The sequence below is a fragment of the Staurois parvus genome, unplaced genomic scaffold, assembly GCF_062004578.1.
Source record: "Staurois parvus isolate SC_StPar_1 unplaced genomic scaffold, SC_StPar_1.0 ptg000126l, whole genome shotgun sequence".
NCBI classification, from domain to species: Eukaryota; Metazoa; Chordata; class Amphibia; order Anura; family Ranidae; genus Staurois; species Staurois parvus.
In genome coordinates this window covers 1,331,606-1,345,760 of record NW_028317922.1, presented here as the reverse complement: position 1 = coordinate 1,345,760, position 14,155 = coordinate 1,331,606, and the positions used below count along the sequence as shown (strand labels likewise).

At 44.0% G+C, this 14,155-nt stretch overlaps 1 long non-coding RNA gene and 1 other non-coding gene across 2 annotated transcripts; one reads left to right on the top strand and one right to left on the bottom strand.

The window, feature by feature from the left end:
- Positions 1 to 1,793: 1,793 nt before the first annotated feature.
- Positions 1,794 to 1,859, top strand: LOC149466516 (small nucleolar RNA SNORD82). The gene has a single exon (XR_016312057.1). It is a non-coding gene; the product is annotated as a small nucleolar RNA SNORD82 (small nucleolar RNA).
- Positions 1,860 to 5,060: 3,201 nt separating this feature from the next.
- Positions 5,061 to 13,041, bottom strand: LOC149466515 (uncharacterized). Its single transcript, XR_016312046.1, has 2 exons — positions 12,990 to 13,041; positions 5,061 to 5,612 (listed from the first exon to the last, which is right to left on the bottom strand). It is a non-coding gene; the product is annotated as an uncharacterized LOC149466515 (long non-coding RNA).
- Positions 13,042 to 14,155: the final 1,114 nt, after the last annotated feature.

Below are 14,155 nucleotides of genomic sequence, written 5' to 3'. Positions count from 1 at the left end.
AGGGGAGAGTAGTCTGAATCGGGTTATGTGGCGCTCACACTGGCTGTGGCGGGGATTAATGAGGGTGGGGGAAGGGAGAGTAGCCTGAATTGGGTTCTGTAGCGCCCCCACAAGCCGTGGCGGAGTATAATGAGGGCAGGGAGAGTAGTCTGAATCGGGTCGTGTGGCACCCCCTCGGGCTGTGGCGGAGTATAATGAGGGTGGGGGAGGGGAGAGTAGTCTGAATCGGGTCGTGTGGCGCCCACACAAGCCATGGCGGAGTGTAATGAGGGTGGGAGAGTAGTCTGAATCGGGTGGTGTAGCGCCCCCACATGCCGTGGCGGAGTGTAATGATGGTGTGGGAGGGGAGAGTAGTGGTGTAGCGCCCCCACATGCGGTGGCGGAGTGTAATGATGGTGTGGGAGGGGAGAGTAGTCTGAATCGGGTCATGTAGCGCCCTCACATGCCGTGATGAATAATGAGGGTGGGGGAGGGGAAGGTAGTCTGAATCGGGTCGTGCAGCACCCTCACATGCTGTGGTGAAGTAAAAGTTTGGTGAGGGAAGGGAGAGTAGTCTGAATCGGGTTCTGGTAGCGCCCACACGCACGCATTTCTTCACTCTTCAGTGGGGCGCCTCCATCTCACACCGCAGACTTGCTCTGCCAGGCAGCCAATCACCTCCACCACCCTCCAAGGTCCCACATGACAACATCTCTTCTTTTTCTTCTCTTTTCGTTTGTTGCTCTTCTCATGTCATGTGGTCTTGGTGGACTCACCAGTGATTGGTTCTGGACACCAATTGGTTCTGGACTCACCAGTGATTGGTTCTGGCCTCACACCCCCCCAAGGTGTGCACATAGCCTTGGTAGTAAGCCGTCCCTCAGCTGATTACCATGGTGTGTCCTGTTCTATATAAACCCTTCCAGGATCTGTGAGGGTCACATCATGGAGAGCCCGTCCATTTCATTCCCTTTATTCCTAGACGTGTCTGCTGTGATGTATGTGTGGATGTATTATTATGAATAATGTATACCTCTTACACCGAATACCGTACTCATACATTACACACAACCGCTCAGCCCCCATCCCCAGATCACACACCAACATACCCACAATCCTCTGCAACATTTATGCAAATGAGAGGGGCGGGGACTTTGCAACCTACCACTCAGAAAACGGGGGCGTGGCATCAGAGCATGGGGGCGGGGCGACAAAGCTTTGGGGCGGCATCTCTATGTCCTCCCATTGAACTTTTTAGAGGGGGTGGCTTTCACCTCCATAAATGTGGGGGCGTGGTACCTCTCTAAATGAGAGTGGGGAAAAGACCGAAACTCCGCCTGGGGGGAGGAGTATGGTGTAGAACTCTTTGAGGGGGCGGAGAAGAGGCGGGATCAGAATCCTCATCTGCCGTGACGGAAGGGGCGGGTCTCCACCTAGGGGGAGGAGAACAGGAGGCAAATCATAGAGAAAGAGGCGGCGCTCTGTGGGCTGAGGACACCTGAAGTGACAGGCTGCCCTCTTTTCTACTTCCGGGTCACCTCTGTTTCCATGGCAACGCCCTGGGATTACAGGGGAAGGAGACATGGACATAGTGGATGGCTCCTCCCACTCTTACAATACTAGATATCTAATAGAGAGATGGTGTCACTGAAATTTGGTTTGGTGTGTTAATGGAATTCTATTCTTTACATGAATCTGAAGAAGAGAAAAAACCTGTTGCCAAGAAAGCTCCTGCCAAAATGCCTCAAGGGAAGAAACCTGGAAAGGAGGAGTCTGAAGAGGAGGGTAAGCTGCCTGCTGTCTTATGAATTGTTGGCACAAATGATGAACAATTTTGGGACTTAATACTGATCTTTGATGACTGATGTTTGCTGATGTGCCATAAATGTGATAACTTTGTTTTTAACATGCAATGGAGATCTCTTTTTACTGGAACTTTTATTTTTTTTTTACTTGTGTAATGAAAGAAAACCTTTTGTCAGATTTTTTTTTTTTTTTTGCCGTCTGTGTCCCCGTTGTAGAGATTCAACATTTTGTTGCCACCAAAACATGAATGCAGGAGACCTTTTTCTAATGGGGGCACGTTTTCCTGTGACAACTGTCTGAGAGGATATCCTTCACATTGGAAAGATATCTCCTCTTCATGTTGAGGCAACATTGAAGGAAGTGAAGGGAATTCTCTGACACAGATGGTCAATAAATGTAACCCTCTCCTCTTCTATCCAACAGATTTAAAAAGGGAAAAAAAAGCCTTTTTGCTCTACTTAACTGCATTGCCATATTTAACCACTTCAAGTCTGGACACTTTTACCCCCTTCCTGGTCCAGGCCAATCTTCAGCTTTCAGTGCTATCACACTTTGAATAACAATTGCGCGGTCATGCAACACTGTACCCATATGAATTTTTTAGCCTTTTTTTTAGACAGATAAAGCTTTATTTTGGTGGTATTTATTCACCACTGGGATTTTTATTTTTTTTGCTATGTAAATGAAAGTCCAAAAATTTTGAAAAAAGTGTTTTTCTTATAAAATTTTGCAAATATATATTTCATCATAAATCTTGGCCAAAATGTATTCCGTTATCTTTCTAGTAAATAAAAAATCCCAAATTAGTTTATAACCAAAATTATAATTTTTAAACATTTTTTTTAACAATTTTATTTTTTTATATTTGTTTTTTTACATACTGTCACTCTAGGAGTGGAGTGTCACCATGGTGACACTACTTTTTTTTTTTTATACTTTACCAGGAAATTGAGCATTTGTTTTCATTAGTTTTTTGCTGAAAAATATTTAAAAAAAAAAAAAGTTCATACATTAAAATTTTTTTTGTACCTTAAAATATTTTCAGGGTTTCATGTGCATTTTTATGTACAAATGTACGCAAAATGTTAAAAAAATTGGCTCTGGAAGTGATGTGTTTAGGAAACGTTATTCGGGGCGCTGGATGTATGCTGGACTCTTGGTTTTCTGGCACCTATAGACCTTTGTCGTGTACTATGCATATCCAGATGCAGAGATTATCGAAAATGTCAGGAAATCCATATTGGCTGTGTGCATTCCAGTTGAGAAAATTTGAGAATTCTCACCTGGCAATATAATGGCCCTTCTGGGGTACAAGTGTCAAGAAAATTTCAGTTGAGTTTTCTCTTGTCAGTAGTATTAAGTCTGCAAGTGTCAATTTCCTTTAGGTTTTCCAAAACATATGCGGTCAAACCTAAACTTTCAGTTTGTATGCAGTCAGGAAGGCTCTTGCGTGTCTTAGTTGAAGGTAAATCTAAAGGAAATTGAATAGGAAAGTTGTGTAATGTATGGCCAGCTTTAGCCTCTGTTCTGCAGTTGCCATGGTGCTGCGCGTGTGATTGGTTAGAACACCAACCATTAAATGGCTTGACAGTTTAGTTGAAAGATGCAGGCAACTGTGACAGTTGTTCTCATGGGATGCTCTGAATGTCATTTATGTGAAACTGTTAAATCGGTGTGTGTATATCTCTGCTTTAAGTTGTGTTCGTATAGTAGCATAATAGCGTTCCCTTGGGTCTCTGGGACAGATAATGAAGCTGAAATTCCTGCTTTACATGCTAATTCTATTCAATGTTGGCCATCATTTCAAAGTTCATGCCATATTTGCTAATGTGTATTTGGTATTTCTGGTTAAAATCTTTTTTTCTTTTTTTTACTCCTTTTCTTAGATTTGTCAGTATTTGTTGCAAATCTGAATTCTGCAAAAGATTATGATGAACTTAAAAATGCTCTGAGGGAGTTTTTTCTGTAAGAAGAACTTGCCAGTGCAGGATGTTCAGATTGGAGCCTCCAAGTAAGTATTTCTTAAGATAACGTGCTGAATAGGCGCCCTTTGCTGCAGCTCCTTCACTTGCTCTGCAACTGCATGCTTCTGCTGGTTCACACCTATGCAGTTTGCGTTTCTGCAGTGCTTTTTGCGGTGTGTTTTTGTACATACGTTTTTTTTCTAGTTGCTAGGAAGATTAAACCAAAAAAATGCATTAAAAAAAATGCACTACATGCTTTTCCGCATTGTCTCCATTGAAGACTATAGAACCGAAAACTCAACTTTGTGTTAAAAAAAAAAGTCCCTGACCCTTTCCAAAAATATATATACCTGTGCTTAAATCCCAATAGCTTGTACATGCATTTATCCATCAAGTGCTAAAAGGGATGTAACCACATATTAATATTAATTACACACCTTTAGCACCTGATGGATAAATGCATGTACTAGCTATTGGGATTTCAGCACAGGTATATCTTGTTTGTTGTATTGTTGGGTCAGTAGCCACACCTGAACCTTGTAGCTCTCCCCCATTGTGTCTTTTCCCCTATGCTAGCATTGTGTCCACAGTAGCATTTGCGTCGGCAGAGCAGAGTAGGACTGGCCATAGAGGGATTACTTTGACACAGTTGGCCAGCTTAAGCATGTATTGCAATATGTGTGAACTAAATATCCCTATTTATTGCATAGTCTGCTGGAAAGGGTATATACCAGTGTGCAGAGGGTCCTCAGAATTTCTAGTGTTAATATGTGGTTACACCCCTTTAGCACCTGATAGATAAATGCATGCACTAGCGGTTGGGATTTGAGCACAGGGATCTCTTGTTTGTTTGTTTGTTGTGCTGCAGCTCCTTCACTTTTCCATCTCTACTGCAGGAGGTTTGGCTATGTGGAGTTTGCTACTGCGGAGGAAGTGGAAAAAGCCCTGAAATTAAATGGAAAGAAGGTTCTTTGTTTTGTGATGAAAGTAGAGAAGGCCAACACTCCTGCAGAGAAAACAAAAAATGCAGAGAACATAGGATAGGATCTGTTTGTCCTTCCATATAGTACTTTTGTTTTTAAATTGATCCGTTGGCTAGTTTTTACATTTTCATAATATGATTATATATTAAATGTACACATCTAGCCTAATAGCAAGCAAGAATAGGTCCTGTGTATCTTTTGCATTCTAATTGACTTTAAGGCATGGATTGTGAAACTCTCTGTAAATTAAAGTCAATTACTGCTCACTCTTCGTTCCCTTTATAGTGATGCTGTTATTGGGGGGACCAAAAAGATGTTGGCAGCCTGGTTGTTATGCTGACACACTGTTTTTAATACTTAATCACCAGTTTTAATAAAGTGAGCAGATAAGGAAGGTTGGGGTTCAGTCAAGCCCATATTTGCATCCTTGTTTCAACAATAGCTTCAGTTTCCTCATAGGTAAAGTTTGCAGTACTAGAGGAAGACAATAGTAGCTTCGTCGTGGTGCATGTTCCAAAGTCGTAGAAATGTAGGCCTGATGTGTTCAGTTAGCCCTTCACAAAAGGTTTGTTCTGTGAGTTTAAATAAACGTTGCATTTCAGTCGTTTTCTAGAGCTATACCTGCATTATAGTTTGCAGTGAAAATCGTCGAATTTTCAAAGTGGGGCTGGTCTAAACTGAATCTAGCAGAACTCCAAGGTGGTGGTCCTGGAGCTGCTTATTTTTCCAGATGCACGAACTCTGTTTGTTAAGAACATCCCCTATAGCACAACTTCAGAGGAATTGCAAGAGATTTTTGAAAATGCCAAAGACATCCGTCTTCCAACTTCAAAAGATGGTGCTAGTAAAGGGTAAGTAGATCCATGCTGTCTTTGACTGCCTGCAAAAGAATTTGCACATTTTAAAGTGTTAGTAAACCGCAGGAGAAAAGTGATCCCTGCAAGTTAATGTCATAATATGCACTGCATACTAGCACATTATGTAAAGCTTATCTTAAAACTAAGCCCTCCGGTGGGGCACTGTCACTGCTGCAGAGGCTTCTGTCTTCACCTGGTCTTCCTTTTCAGGTTCCGTCTGATAGGCCGGGCCATGATGGTGTCACTCATGCGTGTGGGAGTCCCGGGCTACGGCACAGTACTCCGAAGGATTGGCATGGGTATGCCGTTCAGGGCGCATGCGTCGGCTTTAAAAATGGATATCTTCTAAACAGTGCACGTTTAGGACATATCATTTCATCTACAGGTAAGGCTTATAAGCTTACCTGTAGGTAAAAGTTAAAAAAAAAAACAAGTTCACTACCACTTTAATGAGATTAAATGGATTTACTCGCGCTTTATTGCATTGAGTTGCCCATTTATTACTGCCAGTGTGTGGTAGCAGACTTTAGAATTGCACAAGAATTTAATACAGTGCACTACAAAATACATACAGTTGTGTTCAAAATAATAGCAGTCAGACATTGCTAACCTGATCAATCACTGTTTTTGGTTCAAAATCATCGCAGTGTGGAGTTCTATTAGTGAGGTCATTCATTCTTTGAAAAACAGGTGGCAATTATTGCCCTTATTTAAGGAAGGAAGGCAGCAAATGTTGTACATGCTGTTTACAGTGCATTTCTCTCTGAAATTCTGAGGAAAATGGGTCGTTCCGGACATTGTTCAGAAGAACAGCGTACCTTGATTAAAAAGTTGATTGGAGAGGGGAAAACATATAAAGAAGTGCAGAAAATGATAGGCTGCTCAGCTAAAATGATCGCAAATGCTTTAAAATGGCAACCAAAACCTGAAAGACGTGGAAGAAAGCGAAAAACTACCATTCGAATGGATAGAAGAGTAGCCAAAATGGCAAGGACTCAGCCAACAATCAGCTCCAGGAAGATCAAAGAAGGTGTAAAGTTACCTGTGAGTACTGTTACAATTAGAAGACTCCTATGTGAAGCCAAGCTATCTGCAAAAAGCCCCCGCAAAGTCCCACTGTTGAAAAAAAGACGTGTGCTGAAGAGGTTACAATTTGCCAAAGAGCACATTGACTGGCCTAAAGAGAAATGGCGCAACATTTTGTGGACTGATGAAAGTAAGATTGTTCTTTTTGGGTCTAGTGGCCGGAGACCGTTTGTCAGACGACCCCAAACACTGAATTCAAGCCACAGTACACTGTGAAGACAGTGAAGCATGGTTGTGCAAGCATCATGATATGGGGATGTTTCTCGTACTACGGTGTTGGACCTATTTATCGCATACCAGGGATCATGGATCAGTTTGAATACATCAGAATACTTGAAGAGGTCATGCTGCCTTATGCTGAAGAGGAAATGCCCTTGAAATGGGTGTTCCAACAAGACAACGACCCCAAACACACCAGTAAACGTGCAACATCTTGGTTCCAGACCAACAAGATTGACGTTATGGAGTGGCCAGCCCAATCCCCGGATCTTAATCCAATAGAAAACTTGTGGGGTGACATCAAAAATGCAGTTTCTGAGGCAAAACCAAGAAATAGAGAAGAACTGTGGAATGTAGTCCAATCATCCTGGGCTGGAATACCTGTTCACAGGTGCCAGAAGTTGGTTGACTCCATGCAACACAGATGTACAGCAGTTCTCAGAAACAGTGCTTATACAACTAAAAATTAATTGATTCAAAGGAAAGCAAAATCTTCAAACATTTTTCAGTTTATATAGTGAATGTTTGAGCTTGTAAAGAAGAATACAAACACTGCTATTTTTTTGAACCGTCTAATATTCACTTTTCTTCAATTTTTTTTAAGCGGAACAACAAAAATTTGATATATTTTTCTTCATGTTTGGATTTGATTTTGAATGTGTAGTGTTCCCAATGCATTTGTGTGTATGGAAATAAAGCTATTGGAAGGATGTTGAGCTTTATTCACTTTTTTCAACACACTGCTATTATTTTGAACACAACTGTATATGTGTAGTAAAATGATCTTTGAATTCTGTTTCTTGAATATATTCAGCTGTGGCATGGTTCTCTATACATGTATATCATGTTAATATGTGAGAATATCTTCATTCCTTTAGAGGCAGTCTCCAGGCTTTCTTTTGATTATACAGTTTAATGTTACTAGTGCTTATAAAGCGCTTACATTTTCTACTGACTGCAATATTCCATTATTTGGCCTGCTTGGACTACAGGCTAGCAAGGACTTTTTGGGACTGTTGGTAATGCCAATGCATCTAGAGACCTACGCCAGCTTTTTTTAAATATATTGGAGAACAATCGGGGTTCTGGTCATACCCTATCTGTCTTTCTGAAATTCTATTGTGTACAGTAAAGGTCATAGAAGATACTGGTCTCCTGTGCATAAGATGGATTTACAGTGGGGCAAAAAAGTATTTAGCCACCAAGTGTGCAAGTTCTCCCACTTAAAAAGATGAGAGAGGCCTGTAATTGGCATCATAGGTAGACCTCAACTATGAGAGACAAAGTGAGAAAAAAAAATCCAGACAATCACATTGGCTGATTTGGAAAGAATTTATTTGCAAATTATGGTGGAAAATAAGTATTTGGTCAATATCAAAAGTTCATCTCAATACTTTGTTATATATCCTTTGTTGGCAATGACAGAGGTCAGTCGTTTCCTGTAAGTCTTCACAAGGTTGGCACACACTGTTGCTGGTATGTTGGCCCATTCCTCCATGCAGATCTCCTCTAGAGCAGTGATGTTTTCGGGCTGTCGCTGGGCAACACGGACTTTCAACTCCCTCCAAAGGTTTTCTAGGGGGTTGAGATCTGCAGACTGGCTAGGCCACTCCAGGACTTTGAAATGTTTCTTACGAAGCCACTCCTTCATTGCCCGGGCGGTATGTTTGGGATCATTGTCATGTTGGAAGACTCAGCCACGTTTCATCTTCAATGCCCTTGCTGATGGAAGGAGGTTTGCACTCAAAATCTCACGATACATGGCCCCATTCATTCTGTCCTGTACATGGATCAGTCGTCCTGGTCCCTTTGCGGAGAGACAGCCCCAAAGCATGATGTTGCCACCCCCATGCTTCACAGTAGGTATGGTGTTCTTTGGATGCAACTCGGCATTCTCTCTCCTCCAAACACGAGGAGTTGTGTTTCTACTAAACAGTTCTATTTTGGTTTCATCTGACCATATGACATTCTCCCAATCCGCTTCTGGATCATCCAAATACTCTCTAGCAAACTTCAGACGGGCCCGGACATGTACTGTCTTAAGCAGCGAAACACGTCTGGCACTGCAGGATCTGAGTCCCTGACAACGTAGTGTGTTACTGATGGTAGCCTTTGTTACATTGGTCCCAGCTCTCTGCAGGTCATTCACTAGGTCCCCCCGTGTGGTCCTGGGAGTTTTGCTCACCGTTCTTGTGATCATTTTGACCCCACGGGGTGAGATCTTGCGTGGAGCCCCAGATCGAGGGAGATTATCGGTGGTCTTGTATGTCTTCCATTTTCTAATTATTGCTCCCACAGTTGATTTGTTCACACCAAGCTGCTTGCCTATTGCAGATTCAGTCTTCCCAGCCTGGTGCAGGTCTACAATTTTGTTTCTGGTGTCCTTCGACAGCTCTTTGATCTTCACCATAGTGGAGTTTGGAGTGTGACTGTTTCAGGTTGTGGACAGGTGTCTTTTATACTGATAACAAGTTCAAACAGGTGCCATTGATACAGGTAATGAGTGCAGGACAGAGGAGCCTCTTAAAGAAGAAGGTACAGGTCTGTGGAGAGCCAGAAATCTTGTTTGTAGGTGACCAAATACTTATTTTCCACCATAATTTGCAAATAAATTCTTTCCAAATCAGCCAATGTGATTGTCCGGATTTTGTTTTACTCATTTTGTCTCTCATAGTTGAGGTCTACCTATGATGCCAATTACAGGCCTCTCTCATCTTTTTAAGTGGGAGAACTTGCACAATTGGTGGCTGACTACTTTTTTGCCCCACTGCATATATAAGCAGGTGAGAATAATGTAGCTGTAATTTTAACCATGCCAAAGGGTATTTCATCGACCTTTCTTTGTAGACAACTTGTCTACAATCCTACTTGGCCTCAGTTAACCACTTGGTGCCCACCCATAATGTACTGCAGACAGGCAGCCACTGTAGGCAAAGCAACATAACCGTACATCGCTGCCTACTTCTGAGTTTTGGGCATGTGCATGGCATCCCCTGGCCAGCACCCTCTGTGATTTTACACAGTGGGAGCCTGTGAGCAAATCCCAGCTGGGACCTGCTGATCACCAGTGTACAATCACAGCCCAGAACTGTGTTGACTATCAACAGAGGGATCTATCTGTTTCTCATCCAGGATGAGAAACTTGGAGATCTAGTAGTAAAAGAAGCACACGTTACACATAGTTGGGCACACCCCTTGATGGTAACCCCCCCCCCTTCCATCCAGTGTCATTAGTACAGTGACAGTGTATAATATCACTGTATTAATGTCAGTGGCAGTTGGTCAGTTCCCCCCAGTGTCAGTGTCAAGATTGTCACACTATTGCAATCCCCAAGTTGCTGATCACTGCCATTGGTACACAAATAAATACAAATGTTAGTGTGTACATGTAACCTAGGTTTGTTTAAAAGTTATAGCACCTACAATCTATCGATATACACTTTTCCATCAGACATATAGCACAATACATTTTGGCCAAAAGTTATCTTTTTTTTTTTACTATTTTCATTGGATATGCATATAATAGCAGAAAGGGAAAAAATAAACTTTTGGTCTTTTGATTTATATTGCAAAAAAAACCCAGTGGTGACTGAATGCCACTAAAAGATCTTTGTTTACAAAAAATTGTATATAAATTTCTCTTGGGCTCAGCGTTGTTGACCGTGCATTTACCAGTTACAGTAACGCGTCATTCAGTATAGCATCAAATGGCTTAGTCATGTAGGATGTAAAATCTTCCGGAGCTGAAGTTGTTAATGAGTCGAGTAGAGTGTAAGCTTGTTTTTTGTATTTGGCTGCAATGTGGTACACCACTATTCTCATGCATTAACCTGGGGATCAGCAACCCATAGATCGCGGCCAGGTGACTGGAAGATGGCAGTCTGGACTTGCTTACAGAGTGCAATGCAGAGGGGCTACTTGTGAAGTTGGAGCTGTAGTAGGGATCCAGAGCTGCATAAGCCAATGCCGCCTGTGTGCTGGCTTCTGTCCAATGTGAAGTGATACCAAATGCACTGCACCTCTTACCCTGGCCAGCTGTCTCCAGAGTGGTGTCAGCAGCAGGAAAGAGATCTTGAAGTCACTGTGAAGCAATATACTGGGCATAATAGTATAGGGTTGCTTTTGTACTGATGCACTGCGGTTTACCCACACTGGTGCAGTGGACCTGCAGCTTGCCTGTGGGTTTGCTGCACTTGGCCACATACTTTTATTCAATCCTACTTTCTGAAAGCACACCAAAACTCCTGAATGCAGGATTTCAGAAAGCACACCAGACCTGCAAGATATAATAGAAGTTTATAGAAAAGTGCAGTTAACCCAGGAAAGTTACAGATGCTTTGCACCGCAGTGCATGTAAACCACAGCACATCAGTGTGAAAGCAGCCTTCTAGGGTGCCCAGAACGATCCATTTAAATTTGTAGTTGAAAACCTGCAGTTGGGGTGTGGTGTTTGTTTTGTTTTTTATCTTTTTTCCCCCTGCCCTAACTGCACCCCCTTTAGCGGCAATGGCAAGGGGTGTGCACATGTGGCAGCAGGAGTTATAAGTGGTCATGGTTGGTGGGTGTAGCATCTGTCAAGCATGACCCATTCAAGTGAAAGAGGCTGCTCTGCAATTGCCCTGCAACCTTGACCAGTACAGCAAATGGGGTTAAAGCAGGCAGCATTGTTGCTTCCTCACCCTGTTTTTAACCCTTTAGTCTAGGTTCACACCTAAGTGTTTTGCTTTGTGCAGAAATGCACAGCAGTCCATTTAACATGATTTCCTATGGGACATATTCCAGGGGTGTGGACATTTTTTGAAAAACCTACTCGTCCAAGGGACTAAATCGGTGTCCCAATCTACTTGTCCCTCATGACAATCTACTTGTCCAGATATTGAAAACAAATTGAACCAAAATAAAAAGGTTTTATGGTGACTTAAACATTTAATATTTCTAACATTGCGCTGTTTATGTGATGGGGGGCAAGTCTCTGATGGGGGTGCTGCTTATGATTGAGTGTGGCTTTGAACGAGTGTGAAGCAGTTAAACACAGCACTTTAATTATGCCTTCTCTACTTTCACAGGTAACTGCATCTATCTCCTACCTCCGCTCTTAACCAGAAAAACGCATTGACTCCTGTTAAATTCTGAACAAATGGTGTATTTATATTTGTATATGTTGACCAGTCCTCACCTCCTAGGTGCACTCAGGTTTACGACTGTAGCCTGGTTCCTAAGAAACATCCCCCACTATTCATGTGATCCTTATCAGCTTCTAATTGGGGCGGAGTTGAATGCTCATTTGAGCATCTCCCTATAAATTTAGATCAGCTCATGGGGGGAGATCACTGATGGGGGTGCTGCTTATGATTGACTGCGGCTTTGAACGAGTGCGAAGCAGTTAAACACAGCAGTTGAACTAAAGCAGCAGGAAGACACAACCACAGCAAGAAACTCTCCTGCACGCTGGACAGACTGCAAGCAAACACCCTGGGAAACCTCTCTTACATACCTGAGTCCCACTCTGTGTACCTTTTTATACAATACACCCCCTCTTCTCCTTTCCATATTACTATCCTCTGTTCCCAAATCTCATTTCTTTACCCCTCTGCTCCACCCCAAAACTTGTACATCTCCCCCTCATTGCTATCATCTCCCTACTATTGCTCTCATCACCTCCCCAAAATGCCTCTTCCACTCCTCCTTCTCATTTTCCTCTCCTCCGTTCCCAAAATCCATTCACTATATCCCTCTACCCCTCCCAAACAATTGTATATTGTGTCCTCACTGCTTCCTTCACCCCTCTACGGCACCCACCACCTCCTCCTATTACTCCACTCTCCCACTGACCCGAACACCTCCACTAGTAGTTTCTCACGCTCCTGCACATCCCGCTCCCATGCCACCTTTCTCACCCTTCTCCTCCTCATAACCGCGGGGGACATCTCCCCTAATCCTGGCCCTTCACCACCTCCCTCACCCGCACAACACCCTCCCGCCTCCACGTCCCGCCGCAACCCTCGCAACTTAGTATCTGTCCCCCTGCTCCCTAAAATCTCCCCCCCGTTTTCATGTGCACTCCTGAACGCCCGATCGGTGTGCAACAAGCTTACCGCCATCCACGACCTCTTTGCTTCCCGCTCCCTCATCCTCCTAGTGATCACGGAAACCTGGATCCAAGCCACTGACTCCTCCCCTGCTGCACTCTCCTACGGAGGTCTCACCTGGACCCACTCACCCGGACCTAACGGTCGTAAAGGTGGTGGGGTTGGTCTGCTCCTGTCACCGCAGAGCACCTTCCGAGTCCTCCCAAACCCCCCTCCCTCCCACTCCGATGGGATCAGTCCATGTAAGGGGGCACTCAGATGGGATCAGTCCATGTAAAGGGGGCACTCAGATGGGATCAGTCCATGTAAAGGGGCACTCAGATGGGATCAGTCCATGTAAAGGGGCACTCCGATGGGATCAGTCCATGTAAAGGGGCACTCCGATGGGATCAGTCCATGTAAAGGGGCACTTCGATGGGATCAGTCCATGTAAAGGGGCACTCCGATGGGATCAGTGTATGTAAGGGGGCATTCCGATGGGAACAGTCCAGGTAAATGGGCACTCCGATGGGATCAGTGCATGTAAGGGGGCACTCCGATGGGAACAGTCCATGTAAGGGGGCACTCCGATGGGATCAGTCCATGTAAGGGGGCAATCCGATGAGAACAGTCCATGTAAGGGGGCACTCTGATGGGATCAGTCCATGTAAGGGGGCACTCTGATGGGATCAGTCCATGTAAGGGGGCACTCCGATGGGATCAGTGCATGTAAAGGGGCACTCCGATGGGATCAGTCCATGTACAGGGGCACTCCGATGGGATCAGTGCATGTAAGGGGGGCACTCCGATGGGAACAGTCCATGTAAATGGGCACTCCGATGGGATCAGTGCATGTAAGGGGGCACTCCGATGGGAACAGTCCATGTAAATGGGCACTCCGATGGGATCAGTGCATGTAAGGGGGCACTCCGATGGGATCAGTGCATGTAAGGGGGCACTCCGATGGGAACAGTCCATGTAAGGGGGCACTCCGATGGGAACAGTCCATGTAAGGGGGCACTCCGATGGGATCAGTGCATGTAAGGGGGCACTCCGATGGGATCAGTGCATGTAAGGGGGCACTCCGATGGGATCAGTGCATGTAAGGGGGCACTCCGATGGGATCAGTGCATGTAAGGGGGCACTCCGATGGGAACAGTGCATGTAAGGGGGCACTCTGATGGGATCAGTCC